This window comes from Spea bombifrons, chromosome 10 (genome assembly GCF_027358695.1).
Source record: "Spea bombifrons isolate aSpeBom1 chromosome 10, aSpeBom1.2.pri, whole genome shotgun sequence".
NCBI classification, from domain to species: Eukaryota; Metazoa; Chordata; class Amphibia; order Anura; family Pelobatidae; genus Spea; species Spea bombifrons.
In genome coordinates, this window is record NC_071096.1 from 20,998,977 (window position 1) to 21,011,945 (window position 12,969).

General features: G+C 39.1%; 1 non-coding gene across 1 annotated transcript; it reads left to right on the forward strand.

Annotated features, from left to right (window-relative positions):
• The first annotated feature begins 3,783 nt into the window (after positions 1-3,783).
• Positions 3,784-3,913, forward strand: LOC128468091 (small nucleolar RNA SNORA35). The gene has a single exon (XR_008345808.1). It is a non-coding gene; the product is annotated as a small nucleolar RNA SNORA35 (small nucleolar RNA).
• Positions 3,914-12,969: the final 9,056 nt, after the last annotated feature.

Consider the following 12,969-nt stretch of genomic DNA (forward strand, 5'->3'; position numbering starts at 1 on the left):
CAGAAGGGAGTCAGGCACATAGCTGGGTAACAGTAAGACGTGGTTGCAGTGGGGGAGGGAAGAGGGAAGCCAGCCCAGAATTTTTCCATCCCAACAAATTTGCCCATTTAAGTGAGCATGTTGGGGAGGCAGACTCAGAGGTAGGCTTTCCGGAAAAAGCTGTTCTCTCTAACAGCGGGGAGAGCAGCTCATCCAGTGTGCAGGGGACCCGAAAGGAAGGAAAGCCCAGGCAGGTTGTGGGGGTAAGGGATTCAATAATTAGGAAAACAGACAGGGTAATCTGTAGCTCTGATCGCAGCAACCGAATGGACTATTGGGGAATAATCATACGGAGCATCTGAACTCCGCATCAACCACGGCCACCTTGTTCCTGAATACGGTGTTTCGGCTTCACCGCAGACCATCACCTCGGACCGTAGAGTACAATTCACATCACGCTTCTGGAAGGTTTTCTGTCGCAATCTGCACATTCGTCCCACGCTGTCCACGGCTTTCCATCCACAAACCAACGGTCAGATGGAGCGTCTAAATCAGATACTAGAACATTATTTAAGATGTTACACCACTTACCTTCAGAACGATTGGCTTCAGTTCCTCCCTTCTGCGGAATTCACCTACAATTCTATACAAATGTCACCATTCTTGGCGAACTATGGTTACCACCCTACCCGGTCTACCCACTGAACCCACAGCCCCCAGAATCTCGGACTGAGTCACCGCACTAAGGCCTATAAGCTTTATGCGGATCGTCATAGGTCCAGTCCACATACCGCTGCGGTGACAAAGTGTGTTTGTCCACAAGTAATCGACCTAAGTTTATTGGCCCCTACAGCATCACAAAGACCATCAATCCAGTGACAGTACAGTTGAAACTGCCACCACCTGTCGGATTCATCCCGTATTCCATGTGTCGCTAGTCAAGCCATGGGTGGCTAACCCCTTCCCTGATCGGGTACCTCCTCCACCCGCTCCAGTTGTCATCGACGGAGTTGAAGAATATGTGGTACAAAAAATCGTTGATTCCAGGATCCGTCGAGGGCATCTAGAATATCTAATACAATGGAAGGGGTATAGCCCGGAAGAAAGAACCTGGGAACCTGCAAAACCAAGTTCACGCCCCTCAATAATCAGCAGCCTCAATAAAGTTATTTTTTTTCTTTTAAAAGGTGAACGGTGGTTCGTGGTGTAGGGGAATGCTTCGTACCAGAGGAACCGCCATCTTTGGTACCTTACTTCCCAGACAGTTTTTTTCTTTCCATTTTTAACATATGTGCGTTTAATTAAGACTCCCCTTTTCCGTGTTTCATGTACCCATACAAATTACACATCCTTTTTTCAGAACAAATAGGGATTTAATTTGAAACCATAGAAACATGCCAAATGTAAAAAAAAATGCTAGTATGTAAAAAAATGTTATTCCCTTTGCCCTGAAAAATCTACGATCGATTTCTTCACTCAAACGATGTTGTTCTAATGCCTCGACATCGAGGCATTCAGCAACACCAAAAAAATTGTCTGGGCCCCATACGATCACTCCTAGGAGTGCATACATTAACTATTTTGAAAGACTGCACGTCTTTCAAATATGGCGGTGCCCTGCAGCTGAAAAACGGGTTTAGGAAGCGATCGAGAATTGTTTCACCTGTTTAGCAAAGGAAGCGATCGCTTCCTAAATGCTTTTCTTACCGGCAGGGCACCGTTGTATTTGAAATATACGCGGTGTTTTAATATTGTGGCGCCCAGCAATCTGGGGGGTGTCACTTGCTGTCATCAGGGGGGTGTTGCTGGATGTCATGGACATCCAGTGATTAATACCCCCAGCATTCAGATCACTCAGAAGAGTGATCATGATTTGCTCAAACAATGCTTTTGACCAGTATGGATCTGCCTCTCTCATTCACTTGCTTTTAGTGAGGGAGAGTGACAGATCCTTGTGTGAAAGCAGGTATTTGTGCAATAAAAAAATATAAATATATATATATTGATCCAAAGGCTCTTATAAGAGCCATCCATTTGATAAAAACCCCTTCATTTCCATTGATCACTGCATAAACGGTGATCTTGCATAGTGGCAATTGTTTTAGGGGTTAAACATTTTTAGGTTTTTTTTTACATTTTTTAGGGGTTAGTTTGTTTTTCCACTGTAATTTATTAGTGTCACAAAGGATCTTCTTAGAGCCATTTACCCTTTCATTTCCCACTATTCAGCTGAGGCCACTGATATAGCATCAGATTTTGATGTATCTGTGGCTGTTGGGTCCCCTGCCTCAAATAGTCGAGGCAATGCACCAGAAGCATGGGTAGCGCCTTATAGGTATAAGCCAGATATCCCTCCTTTTTCTGCAATTCCTGGCATCAATATTGATGTTACAGGATTTACTCCAACTGCAATTTGTGCAGGTCTTTTTGGGAGATGATGTCTTGGGAGACATTGTCTCACAAACAAACCTTTATGCCCTAATTCTTTTTGGGCAAAACAGCCATGGACTCCCATTGACATGCCAGAATTTCTTAAATATTGGGCACTCACAATGTTAATGGGCATTATAAAAAAGCCTTCCATCCGCTCCTATTGGAGCACCAGCCCCATCTGTAGTACCCCCATTTATGCCCAGACTATAGCTAGGCCAAGATATGAAATTATTCTTCATTTCATGCATTTCAACGACAACAGCCTGTGTCCCCTAAGGAGCACCCCCAGTTTGACAGGCTCTATAAAATCCGCCCCTGATTACCCATCTCGCTGACAGGTTTCCAGAGGTTTTTACACTTAGAAGGGATATCTGCGTGGATGAATTCCTGACGAAGTATAAAGGAAGGTTGGGCTTCAAGCAGTATATTCCTTCCAAGCATTCCAGGTATGGAGTGAAGGTGTATAAGCTCTGCGAGAGCGAGGCTGGGTATACTCAGGCCTTCCAGGTATACGAGGGAAATGATCGCCACCTTGACCCTCCAGGCTGGGAACCAATGCAAAGATTGTTTGGGACCTAATATTCCCCTTTATGAAAAAAGGCTGCCACTTGTATGTAGACAACTTCTATTCAAGCGTCCCTTTGTTCAAGCAGATGTATCTGGCACGAACCCGGCTATAAAAGGGGGGGACCTCGGCTTTACATCAATCTTGGCTTTGAAGTTCAGGGACAGAAAAGAAGCGTGCATGCTGAGCACCATCCACAATGAGAGGACCATGGAGGTTTCTGTCCGTGGCAGAGCTGGGGTCACTAAAAAGCCAGTGTGCATCAGGGCCTATAACAAGAACATGGGTGGGATTGATCTGTCAGATCAGCTCCTACAGCCCTACCTCATTATGAGGAAGACAAAGGCCTGGTACAAGAAGGTTACAATTTATCTCATGCAAATAACAACCTACAATGCTTTTTTGTTGCACACAAAAGCAGACACTGGGATGAAACTGTCTTTTTTTGCAGTTTCTGCTCCAAGTTATTTCGGGTATCTTGTACCGGGATGCACCTGGTCCCCAAGTGGTGATGGGATCAAGCAGAATTGGGGCTACCCATTTTATTTTTAAAATCCCCCCAGCAAAAAAGAAGCAGAATCCCCAAAAGTGATCCAGAGTGTGCTACAGCAGGGGGCAAAGAAAGGACACCACATTTTACTGTACCAGATTGCCCTGAAAAACTTGCACTCTGTGTTGGTAAGTTGTATCACACAGTTGCCCATTTTTAATTTTTTTTTTGTTCCTGTTCCACTTTTGTATTCTTTTTTTTACATTTACTGCTTTTTAGATTTTTTTTTTGCTCCACCATTTTGATGAGTTTTTATTTCCACTGACAAGTGTCCCCTGTGTCTATTCTGTGATTAAGGGTTCGCTTAACAGTGCTAAATGAAATCCCTTCTTGGAGAAATGCCCGGCTTTCTTGTAACCTGCCCCTTCTGATAGTTGGGTACAAGCACTTTACTCAGATGTAAAAGTAAAAGTTGAAAAACTGAATTGCTCATTTTCCAAATGTAGCCCTTTTGCCCCCAAACAATCTGACAAACCCATGCACGTGGGCAATGTTCCATCTAATTTTTCTTAGTTGGCGTGCGCAGAAAATTTCTCTTGTGCAAAAATTTTCACACAGCAGATTTTTGGAAGTGTGCGCTCTCTAAAAAAGCTATGTGCGCACGCACAAGCGCACAGCTTAGAGGGAACACTGCATGAGGGGGAACACTGCAGTCAGGAGATGTTGCTGAACACATATTGGGGTATTGTGTGATAGCGACATATACCAGGAGCTGTAAATTCACACCTGAAGTACAAAGTCTGTGAAAAAAAGACCAAAAACAATTACTATCACAAACTTTGACAAGGGCTGGTGGTAGGATTAGTGCATGGAAAGGGTAAAACTATCAGCATCTGAAATACCCTGCGGTGTTTTCCAAAATACCGTATTTGCTCGATTATAAGACGACCCTGAATATAAGACGACCCCCCAAATCTGAATATTAACTTAGGAAAAAAAGAAAAAGCCTGAATATAACACGACCCTACAGGAAAAAAGTTTTACCAGTAAATGTTAATTCACGTAAACTATTTTTTTTAATAAAAGCTATGATTGTGAAAAATATTTTGGTTTTATTTCCTTCTATTTTCCAAACTGCACCCCCAGTTATGCACATCTGCCCCAGAAATGCCTTATACCCACTGTGCCCCATGATATGCCTTTTAACCCTATATGCCACTGTGCCCCCATGATATGCCTTTTGACCCCCTATGTGCCACTCTGCCTCCAGAAATGCCTTATACCCCTATATGTCACTCTGGGTTAAAAGGCATATTATGGGGCAGAGTGGCGTATAGAGAGTTAAAAAGGCATTTCTGGAGGCAGAGTGGCATTAAGGGGGTTAAAAGGCATTTCATAGAACACTCTGCCTCCAGAAATGCCTTATGCCCCCATTTAACACCCCCCCCCAAACTTACCGGTGCTTCTGACTCCCCTGTCATGCAGCCGGGGCAGCGTGTAGATGTCTACGCGATTCGCGTACACAACTTACGCTGCAGCCGGAAGGAGGTGTGGCTAGCAGCGGGGGTTGTCTGCGTCCATCGCGCAGACCTTCCCCGACTGTCAGAGAGAATTCCCTGCACCGGTGCCGCGAACTGCGATGGACGCAGACAACTCCCGCGAATCGCGTAGACATCTACACACTGCCCCGGCTACACACCGGGGACTCAGAAGCACCGGTAAGTGGGGCGGGGGGGGGGGACAGGAGGATCCAGGGCAGAATTACCAGATTCAGAGAAAAATATATGGTGTCTGAAGAAAGCCCTTGTTGTCCTGAAAAAAACAATATATAACTTGTGTGTGTATACTAAATGGGTGAAGAGAAAATTACAGCTAAACACAAACACCACAGAAACGATAAAACAGCCATTGTCACGAAGGGTACAAAAAATAAAATCAGCCTTTGTCACGAAGGGGTTAACTTGAAACTTTGACATATAGTCCTTCTGCCACCATGTCCTATTTGGGAGATCTTTGAAGCCAGTCAGTTCAATTTACTTCATCAAATCATATTTTTTTTAAACGAGACACCACAGCTTATTTCCAATGGCTGTATTTTAGAAACATAGAAACATAGAAAGTGACGGCAGATAAGAGCCAGAAGGCCCATCCAGTCTGCCCAACCTCTGAGTACTCTCCTTTAGTACTTGCCCTTATCCTATATCTAGCTTGGCATTATGCCTATCCCATGCTTGCTTAAATGACTTTACTGTATTAACATCTACCACTTCCACTGGGAGGCTATTCCATGCGTCCACTACCCTTTCCGTAAAGTAATATTTTCTGATGTTACCATTAAACCTTTGCCCCTCTAGTTTATGCTTGTGTCCTCTTGTTGTGGTTTTATTTCTTCTTTTAAATAAACTTTCTTCCTTTACTTTGTTGATTCCCTTTAAGTATTTAAATGTTTCTATCATATCCCCCCTGTCCCGTCTTTTTTCCAGGCTATATAGGTTAAGATCCTTTAACCTGTCCGGGTAAGGTTTATTTTGTAATTCATAAACCATTTTAGTAGCCCTTCTCTGCACTTTCTCCAACATATCTATATCCTTCTGGAGATATGGTCTCCAGTACTGTACACAATACTCCAAGTGAGGTCTCACCAGTGATCTGTACAGCGGCATGAGCACTTCCCTCTTTCTACTGCTAATACCTCTCGCTATACAACCAAGCATTCTGCTAGCATTACCTGCTGCTCTACTGCATTGTCTACCTACCTTTAAATCCTCAGAAATAATTACCCCTAAATCCCTTTCCTCACACGTTGAGGTTAGGACAGTACCAAATAGTCTATACTCTGCCCTTGGGTTTTTATGCCCCAGGTGCATTACTTTGCATTTATCCACGTTAAATGCCAATTGCCACAGCTCTGACCATTTTTCCAGCTTACCTAGATCGTTTGCCATTTGGCTTCTTCCTCCAGGAACATCAACCCTGTTGCAAATTTTTGTGTCGTCGGCAAATAAACATACCTTTCCATCAACACCATCTGTAATATCACTAATGAAAATATTAAAGAGAATGGGTCCAAGTACAGATCCCTGAGGTATCCCACTGGTAACAAGACCTTGTTCTGAATATACGCCATTGACTACAACCCTCTGTTTTCTGTCACTCAGCCACTCCTTAATCCATTCAACAACATTGGGATCTAAACCCAGAGATTGCAGTTTATTTATAAGTCTTCTATGTGGGACAGTGTCAAAGGCCTTACTGAAATCCAGATACGCAATGTCTACTGCACCACCTTGATCAATTACTTTAGTCACCCAATCAAAAAAATCAATAAGATTTGTTTGGCAAGATCTTCCTGAGGAAAACCCATGTTGTTTTTGATCTTGAAAGCCATGTGACTTCAGATGTTCAACAATCCTTTCCTTTAACATGGTTTCCATTCATTTTCCCACTACAGATGTAAGACTAACTGGCCTGTAGTTGCCCGACTCCTCCCTACTGCCTTTTTTGTGTATAGGCACAACATTCGCTACTTTCCAATCCCCAGGGACAACTCCCGTTACCAATGATTCGTTAAATATATCAGTTAACGGTTTTGCTAGTACACCCCCAAGCTCTTTTAATAACTTGGGGTGTATCCCATCAGGCCCCATCGACTTATTTGTCTTTACCTTAGACAACTGAAGTAAAACCTCCGCCTCGATAAACTCACATATTTCAAATGATTCAGTCTTTTTTCCCAACTGAGGTCCCATTCCATCATTCTCATCTGTAAAAACTGAACAGAAATATTCGTTGAGGCAGTCAGCTAAACCTTTATCCTCTTCTACATATATGCCTTTTGTTTTTAGTCTAACTAATCCTTGTTTAACTTTCCTTTTCTCATTTATATATCTAAAAAATGTTTTATCTCCATTTTTTACTGATAGGGCAATTCGCTCTTCTGCCTGTGATTTGGCAGTTTTTATAACTTTCTTTGCCTCTTTCTGCCTAATTTTATAGATCTGTCTATCTTCCTCACTTTGGGTATTTTTGTATCTACTAAAGGCTAACTTCTTGTCTTTCACGATTTTGGCCACTTCTGCAGAGTACCACAGCGGTTTCCTTAATTTTTTACTCTTACTGACCAACCTAATACAATTTTCTGTTATCTTCCATAAAACAGCTTTTACAAAATCCCATTTCTCCTGAACACCATTTAAATTGTGCCAGTCTGATAATGACTCCTCTATACATTTTCTCATTTTAGAAAAGTCAGCTTTTCTAAAATCTAAAACTTTTGTTTTTGTGTGGTGTGACTCAGTCACTGTTCGTATATTAAACCACACAGACTGATGATCACTAGATCCCAAACTTTCACCTACAGAAATATCTGTTAACAAATCTCCATTTGTGAACACTAAATCCAATGTGGCCTCCTTACGAGTTGGTTCCTCAACCACCTGTTTTAAAGATAATCCCAATAAGGAGTTTAGAATATCCGCACTCCTGGTACAACCAGCTACTTTCGTTTTCCAGTTCACATCAGGGAGATTAAAGTCACCCATGATTATAACATCCCCCTTCACTGTCATTTTAGCTATTTCCTCCACTAGTAGATTATCGAGTTCTTCTACTTGTCCTGGGGGTCTATAAATCACACCTATGCGAGTTACTTTACTTTTGCCAAATTGTACTGTAACCCAAACCGACTCTAAGTTCTCTTCACCAACTTGTATTAAGTTAGATTTGATGTTATTTTTCACATATAGGGCCACCCCTCCCCCTTTCCTGCCCTTTCTATCTTTTCTATATAAAGAGTACCCCGGTATTGATATGTCCCAGTCATTTTTCTCATTATACCATGTCTCAGTAACAGCCACTATATCAACATTCTCAGTTGCCACAACTGTTACAAGTTCATGGATCTTATTCCCTAAACTGCGAGCATTTGTAGACATGACCCTTTCCATGCTAATTTTACCACCAGCCTTTGTGAAAAATTGTGGTAGTACCGTATTTGCTCAACCCGGATAAGACGACCCCCCCAAAATTTGAATATTAATTTAGAAAAGATAAATATACACATGTAAACTTTTTTCATATTTAATAAAAAAATATCTGAGAAAAAAGAATTGTTTTTATTTTCTTTTTATTGCCACTCTACCCCCAGACATGCCTTATACCCCCCCTTTTTGCCACCCTGCTTCCCTGAAATGCGCGCAGACACACATCACGCAGATGTTCACTGGCTGCCCCCACTAGACACCAGGGAAGTCCGAAGCACAGGGGTCAAGTGTGGGGATGCATTGGTAAGTCTGGGGAGTAGAGTGGCATATAGGGGGGTATAAGGCATATCAGGGGGGGCAGAGTGGCAAATAAGGGGGTATAAGGCATATCTGGGAGGCAGCGTGGCATATAGAGGCATAAGGCATATCTGGGTGCAGGGTGGCAAACATGGGGGCAGAGTGGCAAATCTGGGAGGCAAATAAAAGGAAATAAAACCAAAAAAAAGTTTTTATTAAATATGAAAAATAGTTTACATGTAAATTAATATTTACTAGTAAAACTTTTTCCAATAGAGTAGTCTTAAATTCAGGCTTTTTCTATTTTCTAAATTAACATTAAAATTTTGGGGGGTCATCTTATAATCGAGCAAATACAGTACACACAAAAGTTCTGTAGACAGAAGATGATAGTTGTGCTTTTTGCTTGGGGAATAAACAAGTGTGATACCAAGGGGGCAGAAATGCAGTTATCATGTGTACCTACATTGGACAATGGCATAACCCCTTTGTGACAATGGCTGATTTTAACATTTCTGCGGTGCTCATGTTTAGCTGTAATTTTCTTTCCCATTTACTGCACCCACACAAGTTATATATTGTTTTTTTCAGGACAAGAAGGGATTTCTTTAGATGTCATTATTTTGTATCATTTACTATATAAAAAAAGTATAAAATATGGTGAAATCTTTTACTCATTTAAAAAAAAAAAATATGAAAAAACCTGCTAAATAGATTGTATTTGTCCTGAGTTTAGGAATACCCATTGTTTTTATGCTTTTTTTCTGCACGTTATGGGGCAATACGTAAAATATTAACACAACATACACTCTATGATTGTTGGAGAGTTCTACATCCGACTGAAAGGGATTATTCCTTTTATTCAAACATACACCAAACATACTCTCGCATAGACAATTTTTTTATGAAACCACAGACATTAAGTCGCATTATCAAAATAGAGCTAGGCCCAATTTCTTGGTCGGACCATGCCCCTGTTGTTATGGAGATAAAAAATAATGAGCTATATAAACCACGTACAAAATAGAGACTAAATGAAAGTTTGTTAAATAATGAAAAAAATTTAGATTATCTTCAAAAAGAGCTAGAAACATTTATAATACACAATGACAATAATTTAGTATCTCCAGGGACTATATGGTGCGCCCTTAAGTGCTACATGAGAGGTGTTCTTATAAAATTAGGCGTAGAGAAGAAAAAGAGTAATAATAATCTTTCGATCAATGAACTATACATAAAACTATCTACATTAGAAAGAGAAAAATTAATATTTGATCAAAAAGGCTTAGATAAAATTCTTGAAATTAGGGCAGAAATAAAAATAAGAACCCATGAGAAAGTAAATTAAAACAAAGGTGGTATTACGGCAATAATAGAACAGGGAAGCTTCTAACTAAAAAACTACAATTTAACAATGAGATAAAGATAATTAAGAAGCTAGTAGTAGGCAACAAACAATTTCTAGATCCAATAAGCATAGCCAATGCTCTTGGAAAATTCTATAGTGCACTATATAATATTCCGACCGAGAAGGATAAAAATAAATTAGACAGTGAAGTTTTTAGATAAACTAAACTTACCAAAATTATCTAATTCAGATTTAGAAATAATAAATAAGCCTATATCACTTTTTGAAATAGAAGAAATAATCAAAAGTTAGATAAAGCTCATGGTCCAGATGGTTTTCCATCCACATTTTATAAAAAAATTAAAAAAACTATATCGCCATTATTAATGAATTTATTTTCAACTTCATTAGAGACAAATAAATTCCCGACAGAGATGCTCAAAGTTGATATACTTCCTATATTGAAACCAATGAAAGATCCTACGATTATAGGGAATTATAGACCTATATCCCTAATTAATAATGACATAAAAATTTTTTCTAAGATAATAGCTAATAGATTAAATCAATTTATTCCGAAATTGATCAACACAGATCAAGTTGGATTTGTTCTTAAAAGAAATACTGTTGATAACACCCGTAGACTATTAAATATAATTACATAAGATCAAAATGCAACAACTTGGAGTAGTACTAATGGCGATCGATGCAGAAAAAACATTTGATAGAGTAAGCTGGGACTTTCTTGATAAAGTACTGGATACATTTGGTATACTGGGCACTATTAAAACCAACATTATGAGTCTTTATACCAATCCCACAGCTAGAGTAATAGGACCTCTATCCCAATCACAAGACTTTAATATAAAGAATGGCACTCGACAAGGCTGCCCACTGGCTCCACTATTATATATCTTGACTATCGAACCCTTAGCAGCTATGATAAGACAAAATACAGAAATATCGATACAGAACACAAAATAGTACTCTAACGCAGACGATATTCTAGTGACATTAACAAATCCAACTTCATCCATTTCATCTTTACTACGCACAATCGATACTTTTTAAATATTCTAATTATAAGATAAATTTACACAAAACACAAGTACTTAACGCAAATTTGACTAGTAATGAGCTAGAGACGGTAAGTTATAATTATAAATTTAATTGGAATAATAGGTCTATTGATTATTTAGGGATTCAACTAGCCATGGATATTGAAAGCATTAGAGATATTAATTATATGAGTTTATTTAAAGAGATCAGAGAGAAACTGAATAAATGGAGAAGCCTTGAAATTTCATGGCTAGGACGAGTAAACACCATAAACTCATATGTCATTCCTAAATTATTATACCTCTTTAGGATAATACCTCTAAGAGTTAAAGCTAGAATACTTCATAATTTTCAAAAAATTTTTGCTGATCACATATGGGCTGGGAAAACCCCCAGAATATCACAATGTATACTTAAACTTAATAAGAAAGAAGGAGGTATATCCTACCCAGATGTTGCAAAATTACACGAAGCATCTATTTTAATGCATGCTCTCGCATGGTTTAACCCTGATTCCAAAGTATTTGCCTGGTATGGGATTGAATTAACATATTTGGCTCCTCGTCAGCCATCACAAATCTTCTGGGCTAATATAAAGAGAATTTTACATCTATCGATTGATAATCAGGTAATTGTAGATGCATTGATTTCTTTGAATAAATTTAAGACCACATTTAAATTAACGCAAGCAATCTCTATGAATTCCCCTATAGTCATAGCTAAATACGATATAGAAAATATGGATACAACAATATGGACTAACGCTGGCATAATTTACATATCGGATATAATGAATAATAGAAATACTATTCCGTTTAGGGATTTGCAAACTAAATATAACATCCAAAAGAGATATTTGTTTTCATATATGAGGCTGAAAAACTATATATCTAAGAAGTCCCTATTACCACCAAACCATCAAATTAATAGGCTATTAAATAACCTACAGAGAAAAGGACATCTCTCAAGAATATTGTCTTTAAGTAAAGAATCTAGCGCTAGGGAAAAATATCTCCCCATATTGAAATGGGAAAATTCAATAGGTAATGTATATGACATGGAAGATTGGCTTAAAGGGTTACTAATAGTCGTACGGAATACCCACTGTATATCGCTGGTAGAACTTCATTATAAAATAATGTACCAATGGTACTTAGTCCCAACAAGATTACACAAGATATCTAAAGCAATCTCGAACTCCTGCTGGAGATGTCAGAAGGATGTAGGCGATATGCTACACATTTGGTGGGACTGCCCGATGCTTGATTCTTTAAAGGGAAACCTTAATAATATGTTATCTAGAATGTTAAACATAAAACAATTAATTACAGTGGAATCTTTTCTATTTAATATTAATTTTCCAGCAGTGAGCAAGGTACAACAAATCTTAATTTCTCAGCTGTATTTAGCAGCTAAAATATGTATCGCAAGGAAATGGAAACAATCGGAAATAATAGATTGGAGAGATGGTGTTGCACAGGTCAAATACCAAAACAAGATGGAACAAGGCTTCTTAGTTTCTAGAGGCCAACATAATGTATATGATCAAATATGGAGACCGTGGGAAAATTTCTAAAGTGATATGATAGATTAGACGCTCCCCTGTGGGAATTCTTTCACCTAATACAACCTAATGTCTACCCCAAGCCTATGTGAAAGTGTGAATGAGTGAGGTATGTATGTACAACTTGAACATTTTATGTAAAGATGTTAATAATGATTATAATAAATATTTATCTTCCTATAAATGGTAGAAAGTACAGTAATTATTTTTCTGTTGTAATTTTATGGTATTTACGGAAGAAATGTTTTTTGA